The 17,990-nt window shown below is 46.0% G+C and overlaps 1 protein-coding gene across 4 annotated transcripts in view; it reads right to left on the bottom strand.

Moving 5' to 3' along the window:
- Window positions 1–17,990, bottom strand: part of TSPAN14 (tetraspanin 14) — a 58,086-nt gene that overhangs the window by 27,662 nt on the left and 12,434 nt on the right. The window contains exon 1 of one of the 4 annotated variants that reach the window (XM_017644648.3): window positions 12,932–13,092. The exons of the other annotated variants lie outside the window; for them this stretch is intronic. The gene's annotated coding sequence lies outside the window, so the exon portion shown is untranslated. Of the gene's footprint in view, window positions 1–12,931; window positions 13,093–17,990 lie in introns of those variants that run through there. 4 annotated transcript variants of the gene reach the window in all.

The raw sequence follows: 17,990 nt of genomic DNA, 5'->3' as shown, positions 1-17,990 counted from the left end.
TTTTGAGAAAGCAGCACCAAGGAGGGACATAAAAGCCACATCCCTCAGGAAATGGGAACTGGGACTGCTCAACCATCCTTCGGGAACTGTAGAACCAACGGGCACAGCCTGAGTGTCACCATCTGCTTACCCTCCTTCCTCAGAGGGATGGGAGAGCCTGGCCTGCCTGACCTCAAAAAACAGGCAGGGAGGGGGCAGCACCCCAGCAGCCCGTCCCCACCTCCCCACATCCCTGCCCACCACCAGAATAGCATGGCCACAACACTTCCCTCCAAGGACATGTGATGGCAGCCCCAGGTGCCGAAGGACACTGCTGGGCACAGGACACGCAGAAGGCCCAGACACAGTCTGGGCCACACACAGTGGCTGCAAGAAGAGGTACTGAGGCTCTCAGGCTGAGACTCCTTCCTTCAGCTACACAACATGAGTCTGGGGCAGGTTCCTACACTCTCATGCCACAGCATCCTCAACTGAAGTGGGGCTCTTAGTGACCAACCCCTCATGTCTCTGGTACTGAGGTGCCCAGCTGACAGTACCAGAATGACTCATCCTAAAAACCGACCTCAGGGCCCTACCCTTTGGAGGTTCTAATAAGTAGGTCTGCGTTGGGGCTCAGAATCTGCATTTTTGGCCAATGCCCCAGGTGATTCCAATCCCCAGTGGACCAAGTATCAGCCTGGTGCCAAAGGCTCCCGTACCTCTGGGGCTCCTGCAGAGGCAGACAGACCTCATTAGCTGTGGTGCAGCACAGACTTGACAGTGTGGCAGAGGCGGCTCCTGGTGGGCAACTAGCCGAAGGTAACCAACTCTCACCCATTTATGCCTCGCAGATTACAAAGCCCCAAAGCACTGGGTCTTTTCCTAGTTACAGATGACAGGGTTCATGCATTTAAGAAAAAAATTTTTTGATCTAAAACTCAAGCAAGTTTATCACAGAGGACAACTGACTTGGCCGGAAATGCCCTATGACAAGAAAATATTCTAAGCGGTAGAAGCCTTGTTCCTTTTTATGGACAATACAATCCTGTCCTTAGAATGCCCACTGAACCCCCACCCTGCCTTATGGTCCCTTGCGAAGCCTTAAAAGTGGATGGCCGTGCCTTCAGTGAAACTAGGCCCAGGGCCTGGGAGGACTGAGCAGGCACAGTACCCAAAGTTCAGAAATCCCACAAGGTACTTGTGGGTAAAATTGAAACATTTCCAGAATATCTCACCTGGCTTTAGTATATCTGCATATCAAGAGACATTTAGAGGTGGAAAGAAGTATGGCTTTAGTGCACTTGCATCTTTCCTTAGGGGTGGAGAAGTTCATCTCCATATCAGTGGGTGATTACCTGGGCAACAGAGGGCTTATCTGTACCTGAGAGGTGAGGGAGAAGGCTGGTGTGGTTGCTGCTTGAGCAGAGACAAAAGATGGCTGGGACTTCAGTTCGTGAGCAATAAATGGGTTTTAAACTTTATTTCTCCCTTTGACTGATTTTGGTTTTTAGGGGTATTTTACCCCAGGATTTCCTTTCCCCAGATTTATAACTGGCGTAGTATTGGCAGGATTCCTGTGAACCCGAAATCTGTCATAATGGGTGCAACCTTTGGGAGGGCCACCCCTAGAAATGATGGGGAGAAGCGGCGCTTGTGCCAAGGGACATGTGTCCACACTCGTGTGGTTGTGGAAGCACCACCACCGCTGCTGGCCACACAGACCCCGGCCTGTGGCCTGAGCCTAAGGCTACTGCTTCTGCCACTGCTGCTGCTCTTGCTGCCGGCCAGAGCCTGGCCACAACTATAGAAAGGAGCAGAGGTCCCGGGTCACCTTGAAGCAACTGGCTGCCGTGTACCGCGCCTTGCTGGCTACAGAGCCCATCGGCAGAACAGCTCCAACCAAGGTAATAACCTCCTATCCCATCGCAGGGTGGGTGCGAGACTGGACCCAAAGGCCACGGAGTGGCGTGGCACAGACATCTCAAAAGACAATGTGGGCCCATCAGTGTCGCTTGTCTTTCATCACCTTTGAAGAAGTCAGCCGAGCCCAGAAGGAGTGCCCTGCACATTGTGCAGATCAGCAAACCACCAAGAAGAGGCCTAGAGCGTCTCTCTGCAGCCTATGGTCGGTCGCCAGTTGCTGAGAGCGATTGAGGTACCCACTTTATTGGACATGTGTTGCAAGGATGGGTGCAGCAATTAGGAGTAAAATGGAACGTGGCCCTGGACATTTCAACACATGGATCAGCAATGGCTGGCTCTTCTGGCACCTTGGGGAAAAGGCCTGAAAGCTGGCCTTCTGTGTATTCCTGTAATAACAGCAAATTGGCCCCCAACAATCACGGTTATTTGCTTCTACAGTCTTTGTGTCCTGGATGCGCCCCCCTGGCTGCAGCTGCCACGTGATGGCTGGAATGGACTAGCTTTGGACTTAATCTGCATGGGACTTTGAACCTAGCTGAATCCTCTGGCTTGAGAATTACGATTGTGCTGCTGTTGTCAAGAAAATAATGTTTAAAGAGAGGCTTGACTTTGTTCTAATGTTTGGTAAAAGTTTTGTGAGCAATCTAGCATGACTGTTAAGAATGAGTAAACGTGTAGAAACGTATTTTTGTGCTTAGTGAGAGACTGTGCTATAAAGTAACCTAGCTGAATCCTCTGGCTTGAGGATTATCAAGATTTTATTGCTGTTGCTATTGCATGTTACTAGATTGGTCAGAAGAGGGAGATCGAGTAAATTGTAAGGCGAGATTTCTGGAAGGGTGGATTGTGGGTAAAGTTGAAACATTTCCAGAATATCTCCCCTGGCTTTAGTATATCTGCATATCAATAGGCGTTCAGAGGTGGAAGGAGGTATGGCTTTAGTGCATTTGCATCTTTCCTCAGGGGTGGAGTTCATCTCCATATCAATGGGTGATTACCTGGGCAACAGAGGGTTTATCTGTACCTGAGAGGTGAGGGAGAAAGCCGGTGTTTGCTGCTTGAGCAGGAGAGAGAGATGGGCCTGACAGCAGTTTTGTAAGACCCTTTCACCCCAAAGAGCATTTTGCGGTCAATTTCTTTGGTCACACTGAATCCATAGCAAACTTGCCCAGGCTGAAACCCATTATCAAGACAGTACTCCTTGGACAACATTCAACCCAACCATGGTAAAGAACTCCCCCAAAGCTCTGAAGCAGGAAACAAAGCCCTCCTTTCTCCACAGGGAGACCAGCTGATTGATTAGCATAGGTTCTTCTGTTTTCCACAGCACTGGCAGCCTCATCCTGCCCTCTGCCCAGGGCCTTTGGGAAATGATGACCCCGAGATAACGCAGGGGAGGGGACTCTAGGCTGGAGATCCCAAGTCTCCTTCAGCTCTGGCCAGGTAGGTAAGGTAAGCATGCAGAATGTGGAAAGGCCACAGGGATTTTCATGGGCACACAGGGCAGCAGGGAAACCAGTGGCTGGGAGTATGGACTCTTCACAGGGTACCTGGCTTTCCTCACCATGTGCTTTACCCTCTTCCATGGGCCCCCAGGGCCTCACCCCACACAGCCAACCAGGAGACAATTTTGCTTTCACAGATGTGGGGATCCAAACCACACCAGAGAATCTCAACAACCATGACGTGAACTCCAAGCCCTCACTCCCTGGCAAAAGCGCTCAGAATTACACTAGCCAGTTTGACTCCAGGTAAGGATGAGAAAGAAATATCCTCACCACTCAGGATGCAGTGCACCACACTCAGACACGTTCCCTGGCACAACCCAGAGCAGGCCCCATGGGCCAGAGGCTCTTGCTGCTGGGCCAGGAAAACCCTACAAGGTCTAGGGAAGGGGATGTCCCAGGGGCACAGACTTCCCTATTCCAACCCACAGAAGAGGAAGCTATTGCAAAGGAAACATTTTAGTCTTTCTTCACTCACTTGCGTATCCGCCCCAATGGGAAGAGAAGGTGCTCAACTAACTAGCAAGGTGGGGAGAGTTACCCCACCCCACCTACTTCCCCCACTGAGCCTAAGCAGCAGTGAGAAAAGGCCACCCCTCCCTTTGTGCAGCTGTTTCACTGCCAGTTCACTGCCAGTGGGTGGAGAAGCAGGTCCTGAACTTCCAAGTCACCAACAGACCCAAGTGTCCATACGTCCATATGAGACAGGGACTGTAAGCTTAGACAGAATAGAGTGAGGGCTTCCGGAAAAAGCAAGGCAGGATATTTGCAGTCAGAGCAATGTAACCTCATGCAAGGAAACCCGCTACCAAAACTCTGTGTTGAACATTAAGCCCTAGAGTCATTCTTCAGTGAAATCAGCTAATATTCCCCAGATAAAGAAGAGTAGCACATGTTTTTATTATGCTACTCATTTGTAATCATGTGTAAGATTCACCTTACCATACTAAAGCCCCAGGCCTATGTGCTGTCTTTCCTTCTTCAGATCTGATGAGGTGATTTCGCAAACTGGGCAACTAATTTAGCATGCAGACCCAGCTGTAAACAACAGAGTAAAAGCCAGGAAGGATTCCACCTTAAAGATAAGATTACATTTTAACACCCAGGAAGTTTAAGAAGTAAAATTCTTAACTTACCCTTTAGCAAACAGACAATACTCAGCCCACCTTGGGGGCTGGGCAGGAAGCCTTTTGATATGCTCCCAGACCAAGACCCCAGTATCCCAGAGAGAAATCAAGGCAGTAAATTTCTTGTGTAGTTAATCCTAAACATTTGGGCACCACTTAACAAGTCCACACCCCTAGGCTTTTTTTTCACGGTCCCAAATATTCTCAACTGCCTAGAAAACCCTTAGACAATGCACCACTACGGGCTCTCTTGTCCCCTCCTGGCTCAGGCCAGGAGCTCTGTCTGTCCTCTCACTGTATCTCTCAATAAAAGTCTCCCTGGCTCTCCTACCTTGACTGTTCACTAAGTTCATTCTTCGACTCTGCAAACATCACACAGGGACATGTCCCAGTATTTAAACTGAACGAGGTAATGGGAAGACTTGTTTGGAGCCCAGCCGAAGCCACATCCTCCCACGCAGGGCCCAAAGGCTTTCAGTTTTGGGTGGGGTGGGGTGGGGTCGGGTGAGGATGCGGTGGTGCATAGCCACAGCCAGGCTCCTGAGGTCTGGCTCAGCAGCTTCAGAACCTCAATCAAATAAAAAGGATTGAGGAGAACTCCTGAGCTACCACCCAAGGTATTACCGCACTTACAAAGGACCCAAGAAAGCAATAAGGACAATGGCGCTGAAACGGGACCCCAGATCTGACCCCCCCAAAATCAGCCAAAGTGACTCCAAAGTGGCTGTGGTCCCTGACACCTCACTTTATTTGCTAAACCAAATCATATCAGAGGAAGACAGAACTTGGCTCTCTACCAACTAATGAATTCAGTTAACACCAAGACCATCTACCTTAAAACATACACAAATAGACTAATAATCTTAGCTTCCTAAACAATGGATAAGCTTTCCACAAATATTAATTACCACAGCAAGAGAAGAATGGACAAACGCTTTCTGTTTTTTTTACAAAGACAATTCTCAGAAAACGTTCCAAGTCCTCAAACTGTCTCAACTCCAAAACTTATTAAAACAGAATAAAACAATTACATGGCAAATATCTTAGAGGCATGTGTTTGTCAAATCATCAAGTTCTCAAAACAAGGGGGACATTAGAATTATTTAATAGCATTGAGATAGCTAGTCAGCAATCTGAGAACTCAGTAATACGCCAAAATCAATCTAAACAGTAAAGGTTGCAGGCACACACAGGAGAGCAGGGTATTTCAGGACTATGTCAATGTCCTTCACTTTTGAGCTAACAGAAAAAAACAATACAAAGTATAAAAATACCAATGGAAAACATTAACAGTTTTAAAATTCCCAGCAATTACAAGTAATATTAACATAGAAAAGGAAACACAAATGGTAAGTTATCTGCAGTGGCAGCAGTTATGACAAAGGGTAAATACCAACAACACAAAAAAATTCAGACTTACTGAAACAAAAGACTCCAGTTTTACGCAAACAGACAAAAGATACGGACATTATACTGAAATGGAAAGACAATATAATTAACAAACAGGAAAATATTCAACTTCACTGGAAATGAGATTTAAAGACAATCAATCTAGAGATAAACGGTTTTGCACTTTTTGAGAAAATAACCACCATTGTTGCTGGCAAGCCCATAGCGAGGCTGGCGTGTTCATGACTTTCTGGCAGCAGAGCAACCTGTATGGTTAGACATTCAAAACCAAAATAAATAAAATAAAAAAGGTTGTATCTTTAATCTAATAAACTCAAGACTAAGAATTTGCCTCAAGAAAAAAAAAAGAGACTACGCATTAAGTATGAAATGTGATCATGATCTGCAATTATGAAACAATTTGTAGGCATATGGTTAAAGGCCAAAAATGGACTATAAAAGCATGAAAATGGTTCATGGGGTGGTGGACTTGGAAGCGATTTTCTAAATAGGCTTCCGTTGTTACTTACCATCACCACCACTGTATTATAAATGTAAATCAAGGCCACTGCTAGGGGGCAGGGGCTGGTGGGGTGCCTGCCACAGAGAATGCTGGGCCCACTGTGAAGACCTCCACAGTCATTATACACAGAGCCTGTCTTCTTTAGGATTATACAAACCTGCAAAATTCCTTCCTTCTCCCTCTCCCCACCTTTTTTTTTTAAGTAGCGCAAATTCAACTATAAAATATAAGAACAGTATGCCAAAAGTGTGAAAAGTGAACTGAGAATGAGAAACCACTGAACAATAGTTTTCAAAGGTTTTAACACGGTCCACAATAAGCAACACATTTAACAAAATGAATCCAGTGCACATACTCACATGCACAACTAAAATGAGCTTCATGAAATATTTGCACTTATTATTACCTGCCATCCACTAAAGATTTGCTGTTGTTTTACTTTTTTCCCCCCAAATTATCCCTGCACATAACCTAAGAATCAACTACTGTAAAAGCTGTGATGAGAAAAACAGCAGACCCTAGGTCCCAGGCCAGGACTTCCCCTTTCCAGACAACACTTTCAACTTCTAGTCAATCTTGATGTTTACACCCCAAATCTGTCTTAGAAATTTTTGTACATAGTATGTTTGTATTACTCTGCCATGGTTTTTCAGTTTCAGGTACCTATCCACTTCCTACCTGGAAGAAGAGGATATAATTCTTTTTCAGTCCCATACAAACCACCTCTCCCCCTAAAGCAACCAGCCCACACTTCTCCTTTCCCACAGAGCACTGGCTAGTGTGGGACTTTCAAAAGTTCACATAATTATGACCATGTGAGCCATCAGACCTATAAACTACGATTACTTTTTTCCTGTTCCTTTGTTCTCTAGAGCTAATAATTCTATTTTTCTGTCTTCTTCATTTCGTATGAATTTATCAATATTCAACTCCAAATTCAATGCCCATTGTCCAGATTGCCTCTCAATAGGTTCATTCACATCACATGGTCTATTTCTGTTTCTTCCTCCAGAGAAAATCTCTCCTGGAGCCTTCTGAGCTGCTTTAATCTGAACTGGTGCACTGAATCCCCTTTACCAAGAGACCCAGTCTTTGCTCACCTTCATGGAGAAATCCTTCACGTGAAAAAGCCAAGTTTTTCAGATCCTGTATATCTGAAAACATATTTATGCTACCCTCAGTCTTCAATAAAAGTTTGACTGTGTACAGAATTCTAGGTTGGGAATCGATTTTGGTGAGGATGAAAGCATCACTCTGCATCTTTCATATTTCAGTGTATGGAGAAGCCCCAAACCACCCAGATTCCTGATCTTTATATTGGACCTGTTTCTCTCTGTGAACTTGTGGGATCATCCTTTTCTCTCCAGCATGCTAAAATTTCAGGGTATTAGTCCAAATGCTCTATCACCTGGCTCATTTGATGAGGCTTTTTTTTTCCCCCACTTGAATTTTTCTCTGTTCTCTCAATACCTATTAAGAGATATGTGAACCTTGGCAGATTCTTCTACTCTCTTACCCTTCTCTTCACCTTTTTTATCTATCTTTTGGAAGACTCATTTTATCTTCTAATAATTGATACTTTTGCTCTATTTTTATTGAAATTTTTTATTGAAATTTTTAATAATTTATTTCCAAATGTTCCTTTTTAATAGTATCCTGTCCTTATTTCACGGATACAATATTTCTCTTATCGCCAAAACATTTTTATTTTTTTTCCAAAATGCTCCTCTGAAATCTTCTGCATCCGTGGATGTTTTGTTGCCCTTGTCTAGCTTGGATTAATACTTAGTCTATAGGCACAGACCTGATCATCTACATTTACTCTCTTACAGCACTAAATTATGTTTTCTACCTTTATCTTGCATCTACCTACCACTTCAGCATTTTATTAAAAAATAATAATAATAAGGGAGAAATGTGGGATTCACATATAAATCAAGTATAAAAATCAAACAAATAACCATATCTGACTTGATTGTTTATAGTTCATGATGCGTGATCAAAACCGAAAGTTTCTGTGATGACTGCCCTTGCACTGTTCACCATGTAAGAACTTATTCACTATGTAAGAACTTGTTCACTATGTAAGAACTTGTTCGTTATGCTTCAGAAGATTGGAGACTGTTGAGAATTAGGCTTGGGGCTGATTAATGATTGTGCATTGAGTCCCCTATACAGAATTTTATTGTTGTTAATAACCATTTGATCAATAAATATGAGAGATGCCCTCTCAAAAAAAAAAAAATGCTCCTCTCTCTAAACAGCTAATTCCTTTTAAGCCACTTTTTTCCCTATTTGGTGTGCTTCCTTTCATGGCAGGCATTTCTTCAGCTGTTTGACTCAGCAATTCTCATGACAAGGAGTAAATGCCGAAGCAGGAACTGGAAGTACCGAGTCCTTGGGCAGGTGAGTGTCTGAGCAGGGCGATCTGGCTGGGCCATTTGCTGGGACAGCCTCATTATTTTTCTCATAGCATCTTTAGTTCTTCCTGTTCAGGCCAGTCAATTTCCCCAGTGAGGTTTCTTTTAATTTCCTGCCTGGAAGGTAAGGGGCTGTCTGTCAGTGTTCGAAGAGCCACGCAAGGAATGGAGGTGATCTCCATAGGGAACCTCCAAGAAGACCCAGAGAGGGCTCCCAGGCCCTTGGTTTTTCCCTCTGAAGAATACCTCTCCAATGTGCAGCTAAGGGAGAGGCCATCACCAAGCATCATGAAGGAAGGAAAGGCATCTAGGTTTCTAACCACATAAACAGCTTTCAAACAGTTCTTACATTTAGCTACCTCTGATGATCGCCCCCCTGCCCCCACCCCCCACAAAAATAATAATGTGGTGACACCAACACCTATGTTTTAAAAAGGTCATTCACTTATCCATCTCCTCCTGGCTTGCAAAGTTTTTCTTGCTATTGTTTCCTTTCCCAGTCTCCCTGTCTTCATAGATTCCTTTTTAAAAATTCCATTTATCTTACATTTGTGGGGTTTTAGGATAAAATGAAATTAGTTGTATCCCCTCAATCTACCATTTTTACTCAGATCTCTAGGAAGACTTCAAAATATTTTTGGTTGTCATCTTTTTTCATTGAGGAAAGGAAAAAAGCAGGAAGTATAATTTATCACCATCTAAAAGAAAGGGCAAAAGAGACTTTGCAGATATAATTAAAGTAACTAATCAACTGACCTTAAAAATGGGAAAACTGAGTGGGTCCAAAATAACTGAGAGCTCCCTGAAGAGCAGAGCTCCCTACCCACTGAGGGCAGAAGCAGTCAGGGAGATTCCGAGCACAAGAAGCATGCAAGGCATTATTGCTGGATCTGAACTGGAGGAGCCATGTGCAAAGACCAGAGGGAGGCTCCAGGAATTACAGGGAGTCTTGGCTGCACAGCAAGGAAACAGGACCTCAGTCTTAAAACAGCAAGGAACTCTGCCAACAACTTGACTGAGTCTGGCAGTAGTTTCTTCCACAGGGCCTCCAGAAAGGAATGGAGTCCTGCTACCATCGTGATTGGGGCCATGTGAGGCCCTAAGCAGAGAACCCAGATGAATTATGCTTATGCTGTACCCGGATAACACCATCCATCCACACCCTGAGCTAGATCCCCCAAGTTATCCTTTCTGTCTCTTCTCCCCTCTCTCTCCAATCAGCCATTCACCAAGATTCAACCATTCCACATGGCCTTCAAATCTCCCAGCACTGGAACTAGTCAGAGGCCCATTCCAGAGCCAGGCAGCCATATTCCCAAGGGAGCTGGGGGACCTTCCTGTCCTCCAAGCAATACATGTTAGGCCCCAGACATCCCTACCATCTGAAAAAGGAGTCCCCAGAGCACACTGGATAGTGGGTAACATTCTGACCAAAGAACAGGCAGGCCCAAGGAGCGATGTCTAACAGGACAGATGACTATGAATGGGAAATAAGATCCAGCAGGAGAGAGGGTCGCAAAGGCAGGCCACAGCAGGCAGACTCCTTGACCATGGGAATCTCAGGCAGAAGAAAGATGTGGCCTCAGCCCCAAGGCACTGCCAGAGGGGTAAGAGGAACTCAGATCCATGGGCTCCCAATTCAGCTGAGTCATCCTAAGAGTCAGAAGTATGTACGCCCTACTCTGACCCATATCCCTTAGAACCCAACTCCACATACCCAGGGTCTGCCAGAAACAGTGCAAACTTGGACCTGGTGGCAGCAGACACTTGCAAGTATCTAGAAGTTTGACCCTTCACCACAGGAAGATACTACAAAGCTGCACAGGGTCACAAGCACTGTCCCCAGCACACAGATATGGAGGGAGGTTCCCAGAGTTCAGACACACTCAGACCCTTGTCCACCAGCCCTGGGATGGCCTCCATGTGGACGTCCAGGAAAGCCCAGTCCACCAGCTCTAAGCCCCACCAGGAGCTCCAGTGGGTGTGGTGCTTGGCTTCCTGTCTGAAACCCTGAACTTAGCAAGCACAGCATGATCAGTTTCCACCACCAAAACCCCACAACCTGCTGACTGAAGGAGCGCTGAGGGGACTTCTGGTCGATCTGGCATGGAGACATTTATCTACCTCATTGCTGTCATTAGGAAAGAAGCAGAGGGGAGGGATGGATGTGGGTCAGAGGAGGCGGGGAGGTGAGGATTCACAAGGAGAAATGCAGGACTTGGAATGGAGATCACCTAATCCAGTAATTTTCAAACTTACTATTTTTATTACTTTGTAAGCTACAGGAGCCTTTGTTCAAAGAAACTCTGACCCAGAAACCCAGCATGGAGGTAGGCACGGCAAGTCACTTGTCTCTTCAGGTGGCTGGGGAGAAGGGGGGAGGCTCCATGAGGTACACACTTGAAAATGATGGGCCTGATCCAACTGATCCCAAATCTCACAGAACATTAGAATCATTCAGGGAGCTCTTTCCAAACTATACATGGAGCTAGTTCAGCAGGACTGTGACACATCTGGAAATTCTTATTTTTAAGAGCTGTGCTTCCTAACAACAGTCAATTTGAAAGGACCCCCACTGGCCAATTCTGGAACAATCTGAGTATAAAAACAAATAATAGTTTTTTAACTATTGAATAAAATAAGAATTCACAAGGCCATTCTTTTATAAAAATAGATACATAAGTAAGTATGTAAACAAACGGGGACAAGGGAAAGTTCTTCTTTACAGCAGAATGCCAAATGATAAATATAAAAGGAATTAATAGAATTAAATCATCACCATTCAGCCACCACGACATAGGATTCTTCACTCTGTGAGGAATCATTAGTGGGTTCTGTCTTACTCAATTCCAGCTGTAACAAAATACGACAGACTGGGTGACTTAAAAGGAAGAGATTCTATTTCACAGTTCTGGAGACTGGGGAGTCTCAGATGAAGGCAACAGCACGGTGAGATGAAGGCCCTCTTCCCAATTCAAAGCTGGCACCATTTTGCTGTGTTTTCACAGTGGAGCCAAGAGCCAAGGGAGCTCTGTGGGGTCTCTCAGGGGAACACTAACCCTATTCATGGGGGCTCCACCCTCATGACCTAAGCATCTCCCAATGGCCCATCAACTCGAGCAGTAAGATTGCAATATATGAATTTGGGAAAGAAATCCAAATTAAGGGAGATTCAACAAAATAACTGGCCTCAAGTCAAAATGTAGAGTTTGTGGCCATTTTCTTAAAAAAAAAAAAAAATGAGGAAGTAAAATACTAGGGTGAAAAAAACTCAAGCCTGGGGCCCAGACAGACATCTTGAGAATGATTCACCAGGCACCTCATTCACGTGCACCAGCATCATCAGGGGAGTACAGGCAGGACAGGCCCACCCAGCTCATCCACAGCGGCAGACCCTTCAGCTTCTCAAATGGGATGAAAGGACCCCTGGCACAGTGCTGGCTTCCCTCTGCCCCTGAAGACAAAGCTGTGAGCGCAGCGGAGAGGGAGCCCCTGCTGCCATGGGGCACGAGCCCTGTTTCTGAAAACCTAAGGGTGCATGAAATGTCCAGACCCACAAGCCAGTTGACCCAGTGGGGAGAATCCAGGCCCAGTTTACAGTAACATCTCCAATGGGCTGTGACCTCTAGACCTGGGAGGATTGGGCTGGGCCCTCTGTCCACTATCAGTTCCCAATTAGGAGCCTGAGGCTAGGGCTCCCTACATCTGCGAGACTGAAGACAATGTGTGCCACTATCCATCAGTGCACAAACCTGCTCTGCAAGTCACTCAGGGTGAAAAGGCTTTTGTTGTGGAAGACAAACACCTCGGGACTTGTTTCTACGTGTCTGGACACCTGCTACGTGCAAGTCACCCAGAATGAGGCTGTGGAAACCAAGAACTCAGAGTGAGACCTGTGCCTGACTCAGGGAACTCAGGACACACTTCCTTGTACTAAATGCTGAGTCAGGTGCCAGGGGGCAGGATCAGTACAGGAAAGAGGCGGCAAAAAATTTGGTCAGGTAAGCTCTACCCAGCAGATGCTATAAGTGTGAACTAGATAGTGTTCTACATCTAGATGCTCACCGGGTTGGGAGGAACGGCTGCGCCACAAGATGAGGATGCTCTGCGTCTGCCATGGTGGTGGCCAGCTCTCACCACATCCAACTCTGACTGGAGAGGAGCAAGTCTCCAGCTCTGGACCGGGCCCTGTAGGTGGTACCAAGACACAGCCGGTGTGGCTGCCCTCGCAGGGCTGACACAGGTGGGGTAGGAGCCTCTGCCGAACACCACAGATAGTGAGTGAGGTAAGCCCTGCTCTTGGGGAGAAATGAATTCTGCTCCAGTAACTGAGTCTTCAGCATCCCTTACAGGAAGGAGATGCTCCTGGATGGGGCAAGGACTTGACCTGTCTGTCTAAGGCAGACCTGAAATGTTCTCTTTGTAGGGATTTGCCCTATCCACACTTCCCCCCACATAAAGAAACTGTTACGCAGGAAAATAGATATAAGCAGGGTGGAAAGAGAACAAGGTCAGTAAAGCCCCCTAGAAAGGACTCAGTTAACCAGTTAAAACTAGAAAGTCAGAAAAGACTCAGTTAGTTAATCGGTTAAAGCTCAAAAAGTCAAGAGCAACTTGGCCCTGAATGTTTGAATATTCCCCAGATAAAGAGAAGTATCTGAGCACAGCCCATTTCTTCATTGTGTCAATTAGATCATTGTAAGATTTACTGTAGCTTGTTAAAAGGCCCAGCCCACCTATAAACAGCATGATAAAGACTGGGAGATCCCACCTTAAAGCCAAAATCATTTAAGAAGAAAGATTCTTAACATACTCTTTAGCAAACAACAAACAAATAACTCTGCCCACCTTGGAGGAAGGGCAGACAGTTTTGATTGATTGATCTGCTCCCAAACCAGGAAGCTGCTATCCCGGAAAGGGACCAAAGCAGTATATTCCTTGTGTTAAGGTAATTTTGCAGAACTGCCTAGAGGACTGATAAGAAATTTAATGTCTCATCAAAGATACTTGGGACCACTTAACAAGTCCACACCCCTAGCCCTCTGTCACATTTCTGAAAAATCCTTAAAAGGGGGAACCCCCAACCTTTCAAGGCGCTTCTCTCTGAGGTCACCTGCACTTAAGAGTGAGTAACTAACTTTTCCCAACCTTTCAGGGCGCTCCTCTCTCTCTAAGGTCTCCTGCACTTTATCTCTAAGTAACTTTAAACAAAACTTTTACTGTTTCACTACTATGTCTCTGCCCTTCAGTTCTTTGTCACGGTGGGGACAAGAGCCAAGGAAAATACATAACACCTCTCCCCCAACAAAACTATGTAAGAACTTGGAATTATACACATTTACTCCTTTTCCTCCATTTTTCCATGCCTGAAAAGAATAAAGATTATGGCTCTAAGGATGTCAAAAATCTTTGTCTTCAAAACTGCAGAGTTGACTACAATATACTGTGTTTTAAGACAAACAACCCCTTTCACCTCAAGGAGAGCATTGAGAGCAACTCCCTAATCCTGCCCAGGGCCAGGAACACTCCAAGGCCAGGACAGAGCCCAGCTCCTGGCCTCCTCTGAGCAATGCGAACAGCCTGGGGAAAAAAGTTCACAGAGCAAAATACAAAACCCATCTCCCAGACAAGCTAGAGAAAGTGAAGCCTGCTGGAGAAATATAAAACTAAAGGCACTGAAAATATAGAGAGAAAAGAAATAAAGGACTGGGTGTGAGGAGCAGCAGATATTTTTAAAATGCAAATCAGTGGTGGGACACTTTTGAAAAAGGCTGAATGTGAAAACGGTCAGGAGATTAGTAGCTCAGGCCATCAGAGTTCCAAAAGACCAAGGGCAACCCCAGCACCAGAGCCCAGGTCTCCTCTAGCCCCCAGTGAGACAGGGACCATGAGTGTAGTCAGAGTAGGGTGAGGGCCTCCAGGAAAAACAGGGCAGAATATTTACAGTCAGAGCAATGTAACAATGGGCAAAGAAATCCCCATTGAAACTCTGTTAAGCATTATGCAAAGTCAAGGTCACACTAATTCTCTAGGGAAAGATACTAAGAATATAGACATCTTCAGTGAGATCACTTAAAGGTCAAAAGGCCAGGAGCAACTTGGCCTAGAATGTTTAAGAGTTCTGCAAGGGTATCTATCAGCATACCCTGTGACTCTGCTGTCAGCCCTAGCAATCAGGCTATGCCTCAGCCCACCTTGACAGGGTAGGTGATGCAAGTCCACACCCCCAAGTTTTTTTCATGTTCTCGAAAAATCCTCAACTCTCTATAAAACCCCCTAGACAACGCACCAGTACAGGCTCCCTTGTCCTTCTGGCGTGAGCCAGGAGCTCTATTCTCTACTTTATTTCTAAATAAAAACCTGTACCTTACTCTCCTACCTTGAGTGTTTGTGAAGCTCATTCTTCGGCTTCGTGAACAAGAACCCCGGAATCACCAGAACTAGGGGCTCATCCCAGGCCAGGGACACAAGTTCACCCCACCCCACATCCCATACCCCACACCCACTCCACCAGAATGCTGGGGGTGGGTAGGCGATCCTAGTGAAATCAGGAGTCATCTCAAACTTTTTTCCTCTACATAAATACTACAAAAAATAAATTTATATTCCCCTTTCCTTTCTATTTCTTTGAACTTCAACATACACAAAATATTTTTATATAGAATGCTTTATGTTTCTATGAAAAGCAAACAACATTTACAACTTGATTCTGATCTTCTCGTCCAGCTGGGACAGCCAGGGTGGGGTGAGTGGCACCAGAGAGTGGCACCAGATGGCCGAGGGAGGCTCCGTGCTGCACCTCTCACAAAGGAAGGATCCAATTACCCCCTCGGCTCTGTGCCCCAAAGATGACCTCGCCGACAGGCATGGGGGAGGCGCCCACAGCTGCTGGCGAGAGGGCTTCCTCTGTCCCCAGCCCTACCTCCAGGACACCCCCAGCGCCCACAGATACCTGCTGTAAAATGTGCACCCAAGAGGGCAGGAGCCGTGGAGCCAGAGCTGTCAGACCTGTTTTAAGTCAACCAACTTGAAACAGAGCAAGAGGGTGAAGAACACAAAACCACAGAACAGCCTGAAGAAAGTACGAAAGCAACAAAAGGGCGGGACTAAAGGCCTCAGAGCCAGTGCTTCCTCAAACTTGAAAGTACATGCAAATCACCTGGGAATCTTATTAAGTGTAGAATCTGATTGAGCAGGTGTGGGGTGAGACCTGGGGACTCTGCAGCTCAACAAACTCCCAGGTGTTGCAGTGCTGTCCTTGACAGGCCTTGGGGGCAATACTTTACCAGTGAGGGTGGAAGATACCTAACAGAAAAGCAGTTAACACTGATGAAGGAAAATCACTATTTATAGGCCGGTCTTGGAAGGAAAGCCCACCTACCTTCATTGTGGGTGGATTTACAGGGATGTAATCAGCTTTTCTGGAGGAATGCTTTCATTTTGGAATTTGTTCAGTATTTTAGTGCATCCCACTGGCTCCTCACAGGTTATTTTTATTCCCATTTCACGGTTGTGGAAGCTACTCTAACCAAATGATCCATAAAGCCGGACTCCCAACCCCTTGGGCATCTTCCAGGACCACAGACCTCCTCTGACGCATGGCAGAAACACACAGCCCTAAGCGGTGACACAGAGGCTGTTCCTGGCCCAGCTGACAATGGGAGTTAAGCATCTGAGTGGGCAGGCACGGGAGACCCTGGGGATGGAGGGTGGGAGAGGGAAGACAGATAGATAAAGGTCCAGAAACCCACACTAAAGAGGCATCAGCCAAAAGTCGGGTTTGCCTCCTGGAATCTGTAACAAAATAGGAGACAAAATTTAACTGGCACAAATTTAAACCTAGGCCTCCAGGAAAAGAAAAGGAGGTATTTAGGTACAAGGGTGTCTCTATCTTCTAGTTTTTGTTTTTAGTCTTAACAGCCTGGTCTTACTTTGGCAGGAGGTAAAAAAAGGGCTTTACTCTCTCTCCCCAGGGTCAGTTTTATCAGACTGGCAATGCAGCTTTGCCAAGGAAAGAGTTCCTCACTACAAGCACCAAACTCCCATCGCCAGGTCTGAGGCACAACTATTTTATCAATGTGTTAGGTAGAAGGACAGACATGACCAGCCAGGGAAGGGGAAGATAAGGTTCAAGGGGAAAACTGCCCAGAATCTGCCCAGGTCGGGGGTCCCACCTGAAGACAACAACGGCTTGGCAGGAAAATAACTTCTGCTTATCGCGACCAGGCCATACAGGTCCCGTCCAGCTCCCACCACGAGCACAATCAAACAAAACTAAGAACTCATCATAATTTCATTAAAATAAAACTGCACTTTGCTCCCCCCACCATGCGCTTTTCTGTGTGCATTTTGGGGAAAGACATGCGCACCAGGAGGAATGGGTATATACCTAAAGCTGTCAATCAAATTACAGCCTCCCAGTTAGGACAGGAGAAAGAGCCCCTCCCTTAAAGTCCATCTACCTTGACTCTGGCCCACTCCTCTCGGAGTGTATTCAAATAAAACTTCCACTGTTTCACTATTGTGTCTCTGCCTTTCAATTCTTTGTTGCAGCAGGTACAAGAAAGGAGGAAAACAGATGCAACCTGTAACAAAGGGGCTCCTTTTGCCACACCCAGGCCCTGAGAACTAAAGTATTGTCAGGTCTGGGGTGGAGGGACAGGGGCTTTCATGTGAAAACTGGACACCTGTGGAGGTGACCATCACCACCACCACCCCTCAAGAACCAAAGGAAGAAACATCCCAGAGGAGATAGCTCTGCTAATCCCATCTGATTACATTTCTTCCCCAAAAGATCCTGAGCTGGCAAGGGGTGCTCAAGGTAGTGACCAACCATTCTGGAGTTAGAGTCATATAACTCAGAGTTACAGCTAAAAAGTTTCCAAAGTTCATCTGAACCACCCTTCCATTTTCTAGACCTGTGCCCAAGGAAATGAATTGCCCAGGTCATCCGGAGGGCCAGTGGCACAGCACACCCCTGGCCTCCTACCTCCATGTTTTCTCTGGAGTATCAACCTGCCTCAGTCATGACCTTTCCTAACCTTGTTTGGGCCCAACTACCCTAAAAGTAGCATCTGTGTTTCAATGCATTTGACAGTGAATTTAGCTTTTTGTTGAGTCCCGT

The sequence above is a fragment of the Manis javanica genome, chromosome 7 (assembly GCF_040802235.1).
Source record: "Manis javanica isolate MJ-LG chromosome 7, MJ_LKY, whole genome shotgun sequence".
In the NCBI taxonomy this organism is placed as follows: Eukaryota; Metazoa; Chordata; class Mammalia; order Pholidota; family Manidae; genus Manis; species Manis javanica.
The sequence above is the reverse complement of the archived record's forward strand: the minus strand, read 5'-3'. Positions and strand labels throughout refer to the sequence as shown.